Below are 17,723 nucleotides of genomic sequence, written 5' to 3'. Positions count from 1 at the left end.
TTAAAAATTAAACTACATGTAAACATTTTTAAATTTTTAATATTTGTTTACAATAAGTGTTCGTATAAAATATTTGTAATATTATTTTACGATTGCAAAACAATGTGATGTGATCCAGTATTAGATTGAGAAAACCTAAAACGTACTCAAAAAAATATTGAGAGTAAAATTAGTGCTGTTGAATAACATAAAAACAAAACCATGGATTCAAGTGAAAAGGAAATGGCAAAACTAAGTAATAATTACATTAAAAATTAATTTGTTTTTAAGGATATTGTCAATTCATAATACACCAAATAATACTAAATTAAGAAAAAAAAATGTAGACTTAAAAATTTTAACTATATGCATTTTTTTTAGGCAGAATATATTTTAAATGATAAGGAGATTTAATAACCTTATACACTTATTTTTTTTAAATAAATAACACTTTAAGGTTTAAGCTATCTTTTAAGCCGACTCTTAACATAAAAAAAAATGTAGAGGATAATTCGGGTTTAATTAATACATTTGACTTTGTATGAATCGCTCTACAAAATACAATTAAAATTTTAACTAACATTAAAATAATACATTTAGAATATTGTGCAAAGGGACTTATTTTTAACAGCAGAATCTAATAGATACAGACCATTTGTATTTATACATAATTCAGAGCATTTAGTTCACTTTACATGTTTTACTTATAATTTCAATCCCATTTCACACATACCCAACAAACGCAGGCACGTTTTTCGGTAAAAAAAAATAAAATATAAACTACAATACTATACCAATATATTTATGTAATGTAAGAAAAAAAATTAAACAAGACCATAAATAAATAAAATAATATACTGTTTTTTACTGCTTCTGTCGATACAATATTTTTTTTTAAGTAATTTTTTAGAATTAATCAACTTTTATTATTAATCGTACTTTTATCGTATTATAAAATATTAACATTTCACAATATGGTAAAAAAACAACACTTTTTCAAGTTTTATTCTTCTAGAAATTTTTGAAGTTTTTAAAATAAAATTATTTAAAATATCTGCTTCGATTTTTTAGATATTTAATAGCACAACAGGATCTCCAAGAGGAATTATACACGATTCAAAATTAATAAAGAAGAGTAAAAAATATTGATAAAATTTGTTTATGAACTAATAAAATATGTCAAATATTCCAATGTTTTATTAATACTTTCAGCGGGAAAATGTCCACATGCAAGCTAAAGGAATCTGTTGATCCAAAATCAATCAAAAATTGGTATTTTTCTGAAATTTTTTCTGAAAATATTATTCATATAAATAAGCAGAGAAAAAGTTATAAAGGTATGAAATGCATTATTCTTTAAGAAGGAAAATTGTAGAACTCTGCGGTTAATTTTCAAATAAATTTAAAAATTAATAAAAACTGTATTTACTAAATATTTTAATACTATAATTAAAATGTCTGAATTTGATTAAGTGATTAAAAAACAAAAAATTGCTAAAAATTGCTTTTACCAGATAAAAAGTATGATTAAAAGTATCAAAATATATAATGTATTTTTGCACTAATCACATAAATTACGTTATTTTATATTTTTTAACTATAATAAAATATTTATTACTATCGACATGCTTTAAAATACTTCAATAAAATAAGTACTTTAAATATAAGAGAACATAATAATCAGAATGTTAGTATACAAATGTATTACCTAAGAAATGAATACACTACAACGCGTAAAGGGAACCATCTGGGGAACAATGGCAGCAAAGTATAAAAGAGCACGAGTGGCGGAGCTTTCTTATACACTAGCCAATTCATGACATATAGGTATTTATTGTTTGCACAATAACGAAAGTAAAGGACGTGCTGGATTTTTTAATTCAATCTATAGAAAAGTAAAAAAAAAAAAAAAAATGGTTGGGTTGGGAAATTTTTAGTATACTTTATAGTTCAGCTAAATTACATTATATTTAAATGTCGGAATTTTAAAATAAAAATTGATGTCGTAATATTAAAAACGTGACTTTTAATAAAATATATAAGCCTTAATCCAAGTGTCTTAAATCGTCGATCTGAGGTTATTACTTCAACTAACAAAAATTATGACTATAGAGTAAAAAAAAAAATGTATTATCATGCATACTTTAATGTGACTTGGTTTTAATATAAAATTAAAAATTATTATGACAGCATTCAAAAAACGATATGTAAGTAAAAGATAATTTAATATAATGATATTATTGATTTCCTAACTTGAGTATTTATGATAAATTTACAATTTAAATAATAAATATTTTCAAATCTTAAAAAATATAATTATGCTTGATATACAAGCAGATTTAAATTAAAATAACGATGTGCTTAGTCATAAGTCTTTCAAAAGTAGTATTTATTAATATAATATTTACATCACTAAGTAGTCCCCTAAAATATTCATATTAACAACAACAGTATCGGAATTTCCAAAACTATTAAATTAGGTTACTTAAATTTAAATCTTATTCAAATATAACTTAAAATTTTAAAACCTTGAAATTAATTTAATTTATTTTACGGCAAAATAATTTAAAAATACAAAGATATATATATATATCATATCAAATGTGTTCAAAAAATGAAATGTAAATATTTGTATTTTTTATTATTTTTGCATTATTAAGTTTAAAAAAATATCCCTGTAATACATCTCTTCTCATATGGTATATCATTTTGATTCATTGACAGTTTAAAAATTAATAAATATTTAATATATAATTAATAAATTTGATTGCTTATTCTTATTATAAAAAATAAGTATTCTGAACACCATTTCGAAACTTCATCCTATTTTATAACTAGAGTACCTACAATTCAAAACATATTTTTAGATTAGACCATTGATGATTTAAATAATTTATTTTCAAAAAATAATAAGTTAAATAAAATTGCTAACATTTTGAAGATGAAATTATAAATTCAGGATTAAACTTAAAAAAAAATATTAAATAAAATAACTAATACAAATTATATGATGTTCAAAAATATAAGCATGTTGCCATATTAGTAAAATACACTAAACCATTAGGTTACTTTCTCAACATTTAAAATATTCACGACAATTATTTATTAAATAACGATAGAAAATAACATACATTTTGTTTAAAAATAAGGCTTTGTCGTAAACATCAGTGTTTTTCTGTAGTTTTTCTCAATTTTCTTAGAAAATAACATTTTTCACTTTTTATTCCCAAAAGTAAAATCTACATCTATAATTTACTATCGATTTCATATGTTATATGCAACTTTTTGGAGAACTCCTCTCATTTTAAAATGTATTTTCAAATAAAACACGAAAAAAAAATTAAATATATTATTGTACAACCAATGCCACAAGAAAGTAAAAAACGAATTTTAATGTATTCGATGACATATAATTTTGAATAATTTTCATCGTTTTTAATCCTATAATAAACTTAATTTTATTTTCAATTTAAATGTTGTTTAACACATCGACTCTACGAGTGAATTGATCATCTATTTCATTCACAGTTAACGTTTATTCTATTTTTTTTTTTTTTAAATTGTACCACGTGTAGATCCACCTTGTACGAATTACCTGTTACATAGACACTGTTGCTCGTTTATATAATTCTAAAGTTGAGTACCAAGTAATGGATGAACATAGGCGTAAAACCATTGTATACGTGTTTGTAACCAAAAACTTTTAGCTAATCCCAATGTACCGTGTCACTTTGTATCAAAATTTCGTTTGTTCCACTTTTACCTCCAACCTGTATACCTTTTACTACGATAAGTTATCAGCAGTTTAAAAAAATGTAATACCAATGACAAAAATAATGCCAAAATAAAAAATAATAATTGAAAATTTTTTCAAATACATAATTATGTACATAAATACATTTACATTTATCATTAAATATTTTTAAAATGTTAAATAATTATATAGTAAATTAATAAAAATATCGATTTCGTATTATAAAAAATAATAATGAAATCCTTTATATTTTATTTTTCCGAAACAATACTAATACTAATACTAATACTCACAGGCCCTAAAACTAATAAACTACTAATAAAAAATTAGGACGCGTTAAGGTTTCACATATTCATACTTACATAAACTATAAGCCACTTTTACTCTTTAAAAATATATTTATTAATTTTCCTGAATTTCGGTAGGAACTTTGAACCCCTAAAAAACCCCCCTGTGAACACGTCTGCACAAATATATTGATAAAACTAAGAAAATTGTAAATCGAGGATCCAGTTTTGTTATAGCTCATTCCAAGTTAAATAAATCTAGAGACTAATAATAATAAACTTTAAAGTGTTATTTAAGTAAAAACCTTGCATTCCGATTTTAATTTCTTACTTCTATTTAGATCTTAACCACAAATATAATGAATTTGTTGTAAATATTCAATTAAATATTTAAAACAAGACATTTAAATTAAAATTATTTTTTTTTTTTTTTTTAATCAATTACATTATGAACAAAAGACTAAATTATAATCATAGCAATTAAAAATATATATTTAATACTTTATTCTTCATCACATATATGTATTATGATATACAAACGTATTTTTAAAAACTCGATCAATAATATTAAATGAATTCGTTAAAATAAATAAATTAATAATTCAATTTTATTAAAATAAATGTAAAGTGTTTTCTTATTAAAGTATTTTATTTTTTAACTGCCAAATAATGAAAAATAAAAAAATGTTTGTGTTTTTTAAAGATTATAAATTATTATTAATGAAATATTTTTAATTAAAACTCATAATATCTCATAATCATACAATACACAATAAAAAAAAAATTATAAAAAAATACTAATAGATTAAATTAATAAAATTATTATGCTCATCATAAATTATGAATATTTATTTCATTTGTTAAACACGTCTTACAAAACTATTAAATATATTGGGCGATAAAATTAGGTAATAATAAGCTTCGGTTTCGCTGAAATATTTGTAATTTTGTCTTTTTATATTTTCAGTATGAATTTATAAAACAAATAAAATAACTTATATAAAATTATAATTATTATAAATTTAAAAAAAAAAATCATATAAAATCGTATAAAACGCTTCTTAACTTTTATGATAATTATATTTTTTTTTATCCTCTCTTTATATATATTTATGTATATTAACACTTAATTTGAATAATTATTTAAAAGATTCATTAAAATTAATTTTACTTTAAGATCCCCCTTATCAAGAAAAAAAGAAGAAAAAGAAGAAAACAAATTAAAAATGAATATATTCTAATAAATCCATGTAGATTTGTAATCAAATACTGTTATATTTATACTTAACTTTAAAACAATTGAGTGACTTTACCTTAAATAATACAATTTCAACATTCTATAGTTATAATTATCGTTTCAAATCCATGATAATAAACATCTACACAATTACTAATACAACGGTATGTTATGGAAACTATTTAATTTTAAACAAAATAATCACATTCGTGTATTGATTAATTTCACTCGTGTATTAAACATGCAACACTTATAAAGTTGACGGATCATATGAAACTATAGAGACGCATATATAAATACGATATGAGCATGGATTGTTAAATTAATAATTCTTATTATGTAAGATTGGGAAGAATAGTTACATACCTACGTCAACTGACTTTCCACTGTAATAAACAATACTGATCTTCAAAATTGCGTTATTTGATATACTCTATAACGTTCCAATAAAAGTTTGTTGTAAATATCCTAGGGATTATAAAGGATTTCAGTTTTTCTAATTCACTGATAGTGCAACACACTACATTGTTGAAAATTAGTAACAACATGAAATTATCAAAGCATACTTTGAATGCCTCATGAATTTTTAAATATAAATGTTTAAAATTATATTATTTTTTAAGTTACGTAACGAGCAGATACAACGATAGAAAATCAAACAGTGATATACATATATTTAAGTATAATGAGTTAGTAAATAAATTCAATATAATTTGTTAACACGTTTCACTTAAGAATAGGAACAGAAATATTAAATTGAATTAAAAAAGGCGAGGAAACAGTATTTTACAATATTTTTACATTTGAAGTATATTTATAAATTAAATTATAACAAGTCACATTAACTAATATGTCACATTTTGTAGATTAAAAGTTTTACTTCCATTTCTAATTTTATATTTTTAAAGGCACATTTTCGATAAACTATACTGTACCGTCAAGACAAAGATGGTATCTGTCAACATAGTTATTTTAATTATTTTATTCGACGGATGAGTAAACAAAAATTAATAATTTAATAAAAAAATAAATAAATAAACACACTCGTAGGATGTAAACATAATCAATAGTATTTCCGAGTTCTTTTCCAGATTTTGGTTATTGGAAAAACTAGTGAAAACTTTTAATACTATCCTTCTTAAGTAATACTTGCGGTCATAATATTCTGAACTAATGGGATGTAAGCTCTCATACTCTGGCAGTAAGTTGCAATAAGATTTCGATACAAACCTAACCTTAAAGTGTAATAAACATCAATAGGAGCACGGACTTGTTGTCCACTCGGCAATAACTATTATTGTAATGTTGTATATAAGTTTTTAACACAACACTGGTGAAAACTTACTCTCTGTGACGATCGGTGTTGAAACAGTCGAGCCACTAAAATACTATAATATTATTTTGGTACAGTAATAACTATAAGCAATAATAATGATGCAATGATGAAAATGGTGACGATAATAATAATAACAACAACAACAATAAAAATTCTGATTATAAATGATGGAAAAAATAGGACGGAATAACCACGGTGAATCGCCAATTTATATTCACTGCCTGTGACCATGTTGAGTTTTAGATTATTCACAGAGCAAGCCAGGTAGGCTTCAATAATTTAAACGTATCGCTTTTTTTTTTTTAAAATTAGTCATCAACTCATTTGTTTGGGACCACTGCGGCATATGTATTAATGTGTGGACAGAAAAAAGCATGTGTTTAAGCATTCAACAATCGCATGCGCTTGTCGAATGACGAAGAGCAAATTGAAATGCAAGTGGAATTGACAGTCGAACACGAAAACGAATTAATGTGGACATACCTTTATGTATACAATACGCTTATGTCTGCCGCACAGATTTGAATTACACACGCGCGTGAGTTTAGGTACGTGTATCCATATTTATTGTAGTACATCGTATGTATATAGAATCCGGAGTGATACACTACACATATAGTAGCCGTATGTAATAATAATAATAAATATAATAATATTAATAACAATAATAATTATACCATGTATGACCACATGTCAACTACGTCAACCGAACGTCAGACTTTTAAGAGAAGCGCGTGCATACTTAAACGCCCGAATTGCATTAGTATTAAGTTATTTATACAGGACGATAATACATTTAACTTAAAATCAATGACGAGTAATCTTTGGGAGAGAGAGAGGAAGGTGGTGATAAAAATGATTTTCCTCACCTACCTCCTCCAGAACATTTTTTTTTTTTTTTTGTTTTTTTCGAAAAACAATGTAAAGTTTTGCTAATTTATTAATTAACTTCAACAATTTCAAATTATTCGAATGAGTAAAGAATAAAATTATTCTAGAGATAGTTTTTGTTTACACCACTACATCTCTATAAAACGATAAAGAAATAAAAAAAAACGTGTAATCGGCATTTTAGAATTTTCGTTCATTTAGCACCAAAATCAGGCACCGAGTTTAATAAAAAAGTATTATATTATATTCTTATAACAGACTTTACTGACGCTGTAAAAATATCTCGGAAAATTTTTACATTGTCCCGTCAAAATAGTTTGAAATTATTGAACTATTTAATCGTTGATAAAATCAAATAATTATTTATCATGACGAAGAGGCCGTTTAAAATCACAAAAATGTGCCACTAGAAATTTGAAAATTATACCCCAAATACATTAGATGTATTGTGCAATGTACACATGAAAGTAATATGTAATATTTTTGGTTCTTTTATTATTTTATACTTGTACGACCAAAATCATTGTGGGCTTAAACACGTATTCCACGTGATTTTCTTTCGTATATCTACCACGTGTATGTTCGTTATATATTTACGCGTGAACACCGATGTTAATTGTATAACCACCCATAGACCGTGTGTCCTCATGTGCCTCGTATATATAATAAATAATAATATAATATTATGTTTTTAGCATAACTGCTGACACCCTCGTAAATTTTGTGTGTGTATATATTTTTTATTATTATTATTATTATTTATATTAATCCATCGAATTATAAATATGGAGTTCTTGTTGTCGATTGTAATTGAGGACGAAACGAAAACTACTATGACTAAACGTAAGGTTACCAGTGTGTGGTGACACATGACGTTATATTTCCGGAGTTCACAAGAAATATCAAATAAAAACAGTTATAAATTATTGATCGAATTTAATTAATAGAAGAATAAAATATTATAATTAATATTATTGTGTATTTTCCCAGTTTTTTACCTAGGTGCACTCCAGGTTATTTAACTAATTAGTTTTAAATAATATAAAAACACTATAGTGAGAGTATACTTATTTAGTTTCGAAAGTATATATTGTGTAGATTTGAAGAAAAAACTAAAATAACTACAACTCGAATAAGAAAGTATAAAATCCTTTATATTCATACATGCTGAAATGAGTCAAACTGTAAAAGTTGGGTTTAATTTTATATAATTATAGAAATTCTGAAAAATTAACTTTATGAATAAATAAAGTAATCTTTACTACTGAGTTGTGACTTTATAGAAGAATACTGAAGATACCACGAACAACCCGGATTACAAACGTTGAAGTTCCTTAGAAGAATGAACAAGGAAACTGAGCTAGTAAACACCATAAAGATAAGAAGCTTCAATACCTAGGGCACATAATGTGAAATGAGAGAAGGTATTCAATACTCCAATCCATTTCGCAAGAGAAAATATTTGAAAAAAGAGAACCTGGAAGAAGAAAATCATGGCTTCATAATCTAAAGGAATAGTTTGAAAAGAACTCATCAGAGTTGTTTCGCGATGCAATCAACAGCATAGACCATTTGAACATTTACATCTTACCGAGGTAGTATAATTTAAACCACCCAACCTACCCCTAAACAATTGTTTTGACTTTCCTCATATCACATTAAAATTACTTAAGCGCTAAAATGTAAATTATTTATCTCCAAATATGTTCATAGATATACTGATATGCCTACTAAATTTTAATTTATTTAATCAAAATGTACATAAAAAATATTTTTACCGGGGCACCACCCCGGTAGTATAAGTGCTTACAAGCCGCCTCTGATCAACAGAGAGAGCATTGCTGGAATGATCGCCAACATTTAAAATCAGATAGGCACCTGTAGAAGAAGAAGAATGATTACTCAATAAAGAAATTAGTAAAATTGCATTGAACTTGAATAATAATGAATACCTAAAATTCCTACCAAGTATGTACATGAAATTTTGAAACAAATCAATATAATTTTAAATTAAAATACTTGATTAATTTTTTAATTTATAAGTAGTGCTAACCGTTGATAAAACTTAACAAAACTTCATAAATGTATAATTATATTACTATGCAAACTTCACCAATTGAAAATACGTGAGAATAATAATTATTGTAGCATTTTCGATGTATGAACAGAAATTCAAGCGAAGAATTTATACAAATACTAAGTATTCTGTTATAAATGAATACGAGTTATTGCGATTTGAATTCAATGAAAATATCAACATAAAGGTTATAAAGATTTTCTCTTTGCATTTGAAGAAAAATATAAATAAAAGGGTTATTTTACTTTGTGCCAAACTTATATATACATATATCCACTAAAGTTTGTTGTATGATACAACATATATTTAAAGTAAAACGCCTTTGATATAGTCAGCCATGTATTGTTCCGTGAATTTCAGTAGAGGTTTGCATTATAACAAACTACCTATTCAAATTTGAAGTAGGAATAAGATGTATAGTAGCGAACGAGATTAAATAAAAATAATATTATTAAATTGACCCTAAGCCTAAAACGTCTAAATTGCATAAATATTATACATCCATACAGGGTAAATACACAATAATATAATTTTATTTTATACAATAATATATTAACATACTTAATAAATATTTATGGTTCAGTAAACTCTGGTAAAATAATTAATTCGATAAGCAATCATTTTTGTAAAAACAATGCAATTATACATTAACAATTCGTAATAAATTGATTTGCTTATTTATTAATTTCATTAAACATTATAGAGTTTATATAGATTATATAGAGATTATTTAACTAAATTTATTTATTACCAATTATGGATACACATAACTTACACAGAGAAGTTATTGCTTCTAATAAAATATCTAGAGCCAATTTTTCTATTTACTCGATATCCTAAATATTTTTAGTATACTATATACACGGTCTTATATTATCTAACATGTAAAATATAATAATAAATACATTTTAAACAAAAAATTATAATACAATCTATGTAATATTTTGATACTTACATTGTTTTATTTTGAACTATTTTACCTATGCATTGATCAATTGATTCTCAAAAAAAAAAAAAAAAGGTATACATCAGTTATCTGCGAGTAACACATACAAAACTCAAAATCAACCCAAAACATAACGTACAAAAATAATAAAAATAAACAAAGATATATGTCCCTCATGCGAAAATCCAGAAATGGCTGTCAAGAGGAAAGACAAATAACTTATAAACATTTTAACTTGTTGTTTTCTACCCACCAAAAAGGGACGAAACCACGATATGAACCGTAATAGTTCACCAACGCCTAAACGGATGTGAGTATAAATTAAAATATTGTGGTCTACTGTATCAAACGTCTTTCGCAGGCCTATGTATATGACATGAACTTGACCAAATATTTTTCCTACATTAATAAATTCAAACTTATAAACTTAAAGTTTAATAGAAGCGGTCTTACAATTACGGAATATTATTTATCAACTAAATATTGTTATAGGTTTACGAATAAGAAAGATTTGGTAAAGTTTCAAATAATTTAGAAATTGTAGGAGGTTTAAAATCAATTCGTTGATACTGACCTTCGGTTATAATATAAAATAAACATTTTAGTAGGCAATATTTAGCATATATAGAGACCAATAAGTTAAAAGTTACAATATAGGATATATATGACATAGGACCAGAGTAATAATCATAATAAAATTATTTAAACTTTTATAAACGGAATAAAAATATTTCTTATGGAACATAATAATTATATTTATAATTATTATAAATAGAAAATCACGAAAAAAAATGATGATGGCATAAATAGTCTTAAATTAATACTACTACCAATTTTATTAGACCAAAATTAATTAATAATTAAATTAAATGTTAATTTAAAGATAATAACTAATAACCAATATTAAGAATCGAATTGTTTTAACGAATAAACACCTCTAGACAATTAACGTATTGTAATATTTTATTTGATACGAAGCTTTAAAAACGAACATTGTAATTATAATAACTTAAAATAAATACATATATATATAATAAAGTTCACTAATATTCTTTTAAATTAAAAATAATTTAGTATATTCCAAAAAAATAACTATAAGCACCTATTAAAATGAATAACTTGAGAATAATTAAATGCGCGTGAGTTTAATGACGTGAAACTATCAAGTGCAATATTAGAAAACTACATCAGTGGTAAATGAATATTTTTTAATATATATATATATATACCAATTAATACATTCAATTTAATAATATTTTGTTTAAATACCATTACATATATCAATATGAATTAAAACAAAAAGCAAATGCATATTACTATGTACAGTAAAACCTCGATAAGATGAAACTTTGGTAAGACAGAAACCTCGGTATAACGGAACATTTTTTTGGTCCCGTTTCAAATTACATACAATTAACTAACCCCGTCAAGACGGAAACTTCGTTAACATGGAAAAATATCATGGTCCCAAGCGATTTTGTTTTGATTTGATTTGATTGAGGTTTTACTGTATAATAATCCAAAAAAAGTGTAAATGTAAAAGATACAATTTTAAAATTAATTTAGAGGGAATTTTTATTTTAAACAATAAACAAAATAAGAAAATGCAATAACTTCTCTGTTTTAATCTCACAAATTTGATTTTCACCCACCTATTTTATTTGGTATACAAATATAAGTACTTACATATATACACTATGGGTCCATAGTGGAGTGTTGTAAACGTAATAATCTGAATCCAAATGTTCGACTTGTTGAAAAGTATAAATAATATCTGTAAATTAAAATCATAAATCAATATTATTCTTCTATACAATATATTATGCCTTAAATAAAGTAAATAAAGTACATGATTATAATTTAATAATACAATTTTTTGTCCTTAAAAAGAGAGCATACCATACTAACTAAATATGTATACGCGAATTTATTTGAAGCTAAGAACAAAAGATATATAAAAAAGAATCAATATACTTATAACAAATAATTCAGTATTTTTTTATATTGAGAGAGATATACAATTTCTTAAATGATTTTTAAAATGTAATAGAATTTGTTCTTAATAAGTCACTTGATAAGCAAACTATCAAATTTCCGGTTCCTGGATTAAGAAATATATAACTAACGTGTATTTTAAATACTTTTTTAGTATTGTCATTCAATATAATTTTTAAATGCGAGTGAAAATACTTTAATTTTTACATATATAAAACTGATTAAAAATAGGTGTCACCAAACGTGCAAAAATAAATGAACACTTCAATACTCAAAAACGTCTCGTCAATAATCAGGTTTTAGAATATAAGATTGAAGTTCGCATTAGATGAAATAATATAGTTCAATTGAATAATCAGTTAAGTAAATAACCAACTTATATATAATATAATAACTGAAATATATACTCGTATTTATAAATAACTCAATAATCAACTAATCAATAAAAAAAATTAAAAAATCTTATAAAACAGTTAGAAAAAAGTATAATACAAAATGAAATCATATGTATTGTATACAAAGTCATATTAGGAACTTAAAGTATACTAAGTAACTAAAAATAAATATAGCGAAACTAAATAATTATACTCAGGATGCCACGTAGCGGGACTTTTTTTAACAACGATTTAAAACAATTTTCTAAAATAAAAGTAAATAACCACGCATTATTTTTGTCAGAATTTTACTTAAACTGGAACGTATAAAAAAAAAAAAAAATGTATTAAATATTTTACAATATTATATTCTTATGTATGTGCACAGGAAAAATAAAAATAACTGATAACAGCTGAAAGACTTTCTGCCTGCGATGTATTTAGATTCTGAGCAAAGTAAGGAATAAATTGATTTTTCAAAAATATTTTTTTAAATTGTATTTATCATAATATTCAATTAGATATTACACTGATAGTATTTTAAAGAAGTCATATCTCGACTTTATCAGTAGCTTTTCACATATAAATGAAACATTGAAAACAATTGAAAAGTAGGTTAAATTTTAAATCAAAAATCAATCTCTTTTTTTTTAAGTCGTTATTTTTTAAGATTAAGCTAATAGATTCTATTAAACACGATTTCACACTGCAAGCATTGCATAACGATGACCGGATCTGATGTGGCGGAATACGTTTAAGCCACGTAAATTATTTAATTAAAAAATTTAAAAATGTATTAACTACCTACGAAGTGTAGTTCAGTATAGTATATAAAAGTATAAGTTAATTTTACTATAATCGCATTATCAATCTAATTATCCTAATTATATATATATATATATATATTATAAAATAATATTTTTTCTTTTTTCCGCTCATGTACATAACTTAAGTAAACAATTTTTTTTGTGACTTAAATTTCTTAAGAATAGATTTAATTATTTGAATAATACAATTATAGTGTATTTATAACATAATAGTCTTTTAGCAGTTCCTTTAAAAATGTATTATTAAATTATTAATTTATAGTGAATTAATAAAATACTAGTTGACTTACAACATGTGTAATTGTTATTATATAAGACATAGACCATCGTGCAAAGTCAATTTTAATGAAAATGTTTAGTAAGCAGGTTAAGTAATTTACTTTAGAAATATAATGGAGGATACATAATCAAACATAGTCAATTTCTCAAAAGTTTTTAAAGTCAATATTTTAAAAGTAAAGAACACTAGTCACAAAAAATTCAATTCTAAGACACAAAAAAAAGAACTGACAGTTGTCAGATATCATTATCTCTTTTAGATTTTAAATGTCTTTAGGGGCAGAATTCTTACATAATAAAAGTTATTTATTTGATCACTGAAATTTAAAAACTCAAAGCATATTAAATCGTTCCAAATGTCAATCTGGATAAAATAATTTAATATCTTTCCACAAATCTAATCTAATCTTCTATCAAAAAAAAAAAAAAATTCAAATTCAAATTTTAGCTTAAACTTTCAAAAATATTGCCCATTTAAATAAATTAAAATCAGAATATATCCGTATTTATTACACCTACAAATACATTTAATTCCACAAAACGATACAACTTTTTTACATATTATATATTGGTAAAAATATTGAAGAGAAACGATGTTCTTTTTCTTTATGAAAAACTCAATAGCTAGTACCTATGTATGTATTATTCATTCAATTCCAGTAGGTTTCATAGGCTAAACGAAGAAAGGTTAAGCAAGGTTAGAATATATTTCCGAGAAATTTGTTTACAAACAGTTTTTACAATTCACTGGTTCGTAAAAACAGAATTCAACTTCTTCGAGAATAAAAATTTGATCGAATTAGAAGTAGAATAAATACAAGTGGAGTATTATGAATAATGTACTAAAATCAGGATTAATATTTTGGTGGACAGCTGTAAAAACAATAAAATTTCAAATTATACATTAGCATAACGAAAGAAATACCTACCAATTTTTGGTGAATTTAATTTGAACTTATATTAGCATTGTGATTCAATACATATATGTATAATGTACGAAATTAAACATTTATTTTCGTTAAAAATATCTTGTGCAATTCAATTTATTTCAATTAACCATATCTTCCGTAAAACAGCACTCAAATCATGGAATTTGAAATAATCGGACAACAAAGTTTAATCAAACCAAATATAATTCCACTTTTACATCGTAAACTATTTGGATTCTTGGAGAACGTTTACTTCTGGATCACTATACATTTACTATACTTCCATTTATGAGTATCTTAAGAACAAAAACAAAAATAAACTTACGTAATAAACGTATATAAACGTAAACATAATGAACGTTTATTAGTTGTACGGGGACGTCCCTATACAACCAAAAAACACATTTCTTACCTTCAATTCAGAAATCAAATTTATAATGAAAATTCTTATTAATAAAAGTCAATTGACTTAGATAATATAGATAATAGAAAATAATATATCGAAGTAAAATTGAAATATAATAATAATTTATTACAATTATTATTATTATTTACAAAACACATGATTTTGTTAATACAATTGGCATATGATTTTTTAGAAAATTATTGAGAACTTTTTTAAACATAAATTTTGCTAAAATGGAAGTAATTAATCTTTTAATAATTTAATATTTTACTAAAGTAATATACATTCATTTCTACCGGCAACGTTAACAAATTTATGATTTCGTATTTTGTTTTATCTTGACTTCAATTTTCGGAAGAAATAAAATTAACATATAAAATTAAACTTATGCCTTTCTATTGATTAATTTTACTCACCAATATATGTCAGACATATTGTCTAATAAGCGTTATAATTTATTTCTCAAATTTTCTGCATTTCCTTAAATTAAAATCCGCGTAAATATTTATAAAATACATATGTAAAATAAGCAAAATGTATAGAATTTATTCTCCTATTATAACAAATATTAACGTATAAATTAATAAAAATATTCCTCAGCAGAATTACAAATAATTACTTTATGAATTCTCTAATATACAATATGCTTTTGATGTGAAAACAAATTATACAAATTTTTTTGTTTGGACAGTGAAAATATTCGAGCGTTACTTTTTTCGCGTAACTATTATATTACCAATAATATTATTAAAAGGAGGGGCGATTTTTACGACAGTTATATCTGAAATTTTACTGGACCGATCTACAGTTTTTTTTTTAACCTGAATTCCTTATGTGCAGATAAGCTATCTAATGAGAAAATTTTAAAAATGTAATGAATTAAATAGTTATTAGAAATATTAAATTTTCTGTGCGTACAAAATCAGTTCGATATCAAAACAACGGCGCAGCGCGGCGACAAGGAACAGAGCATGAAAGGGTAATTTTGGGCGGCCACATATTACCTGGCCGTTACCGTACTCCGAACTTCACCCATCAATAAATAACTATCCATCGCATGATTCACATGATTCTAACAAAGATAGAATGGTGGTATAAAATGTGTTCTCTTTTCTGGAACAAATATAATTCATAAAAAATGTCAATCCTATCCTACTAACAATATGAAAGAATGTGTTTTGAATCAATAATATTTACTTCAAATTCTACATAATAAATCTATATTTCTAAGCTCATATATTTGTTTTCACATCTTCCGAGGGTCGCCTAAGGTGACATTTTCCGATTATTTGAAGTTAAAATAAAATGTTGTGCTTATTTGTTTATTTTTTTATAATTTTTTTATTATTAAAATTTCAATGAATTTTAACTAACAGAAACAAAAAAAATGGATCATGTGACGGAGTAATTTAAAAATAAAACATTCATATGTAACATCACCATAACAGTGTAAAATAGCACCTATTATACAAATTACCCTTCTCATACGGTACTAATTTACATTGTTAAATAGGGCGATTGTAAACTCCGCCAGAATATTGGTTAAGATAAAAAGGTAATAAAAAGTCTAATGTTAATTCCACCAGTTTTTTTTTTGTGTTTTGCCTGTAAATCCTTTCATAGTCATCTAAGAAATTCATTTTATAAAAGTCAACTGAATGTTTATATTTTTAGTAAAGTTCTTACCGAATTTCAAATCCATACTTATAAAAAATTAAATGGCATATCTCAAGTAAATAAGCTAAAAAATTCGAAATAAAAAAATAAATTACAGTGTTACAGGATGCTATAAATAGGTACACTAATGGAGTAATACAAGACTTAGAATATTTACAAATAGTATCACATAATTTTAGTTTATATTCATAACATAACTATATATTTTTGGATTATTAGGTATAACCATTATTTATTATGATTTTTTTTTTTTACTGTGATTTACATATTTAATGTGGACGATTTTTAATTATTATTATAAAAAATATGATTTTATATTATTATTTATAACGATTATTTATAATGGTTTTTTTTACTATGATTTAAATACTTAATGTGAACGATATGATATTATATTATACGAAGCGTATATTCAAAGTGAAGTCTCCAAGGCCACCGTATCACCGCAAGTAGTGCTAGATGAAATCCGGTAACACTGTTGTATACGTGTGGCCCCCCCTCCACCAATCGACACCTGGTGAAGCTTATTAGGACGCTCAGTCTCGATGTGGCAGCCGTTTGCGATGAAGGCACCGGTTGTCGCTCCCGCCAAGTGCGAGTAACGTTCAATCATTAAGTTTTTACACGCAAAAAAAATTCCACCTATAGAAATTCACCTTCAATTGGAAGAATTGTATGGTGAGGAATGTATGAATGTGAAAAACGTTCAAAAATGGTGTAAAAAATTTT

At 24.5% G+C, this 17,723-nt stretch overlaps 1 protein-coding gene across 1 annotated transcript in view; it reads right to left on the bottom strand.

Annotated features, from left to right (window-relative positions):
- The window catches only part of LOC112692993, a 348,829-nt gene that overhangs the window by 266,585 nt on the left and 64,521 nt on the right, over window positions 1-17,723 (bottom strand). Inside the window, exon 4 of the mRNA XM_025567839.1 lies at window positions 12,194-12,281. The gene's annotated coding sequence lies outside the window, so the exon portion shown is untranslated. The remainder of the gene's footprint in view (window positions 1-12,193; window positions 12,282-17,723) is intronic.

This window comes from Sipha flava, unplaced genomic scaffold (assembly GCF_003268045.1).
Source record: "Sipha flava isolate LNK unplaced genomic scaffold, YSA_version1 79_pilon_pilon, whole genome shotgun sequence".
NCBI classification, from domain to species: Eukaryota; Metazoa; Arthropoda; class Insecta; order Hemiptera; family Aphididae; genus Sipha; species Sipha flava.
This window is presented reverse-complemented; position numbering and strand designations above follow the sequence as displayed.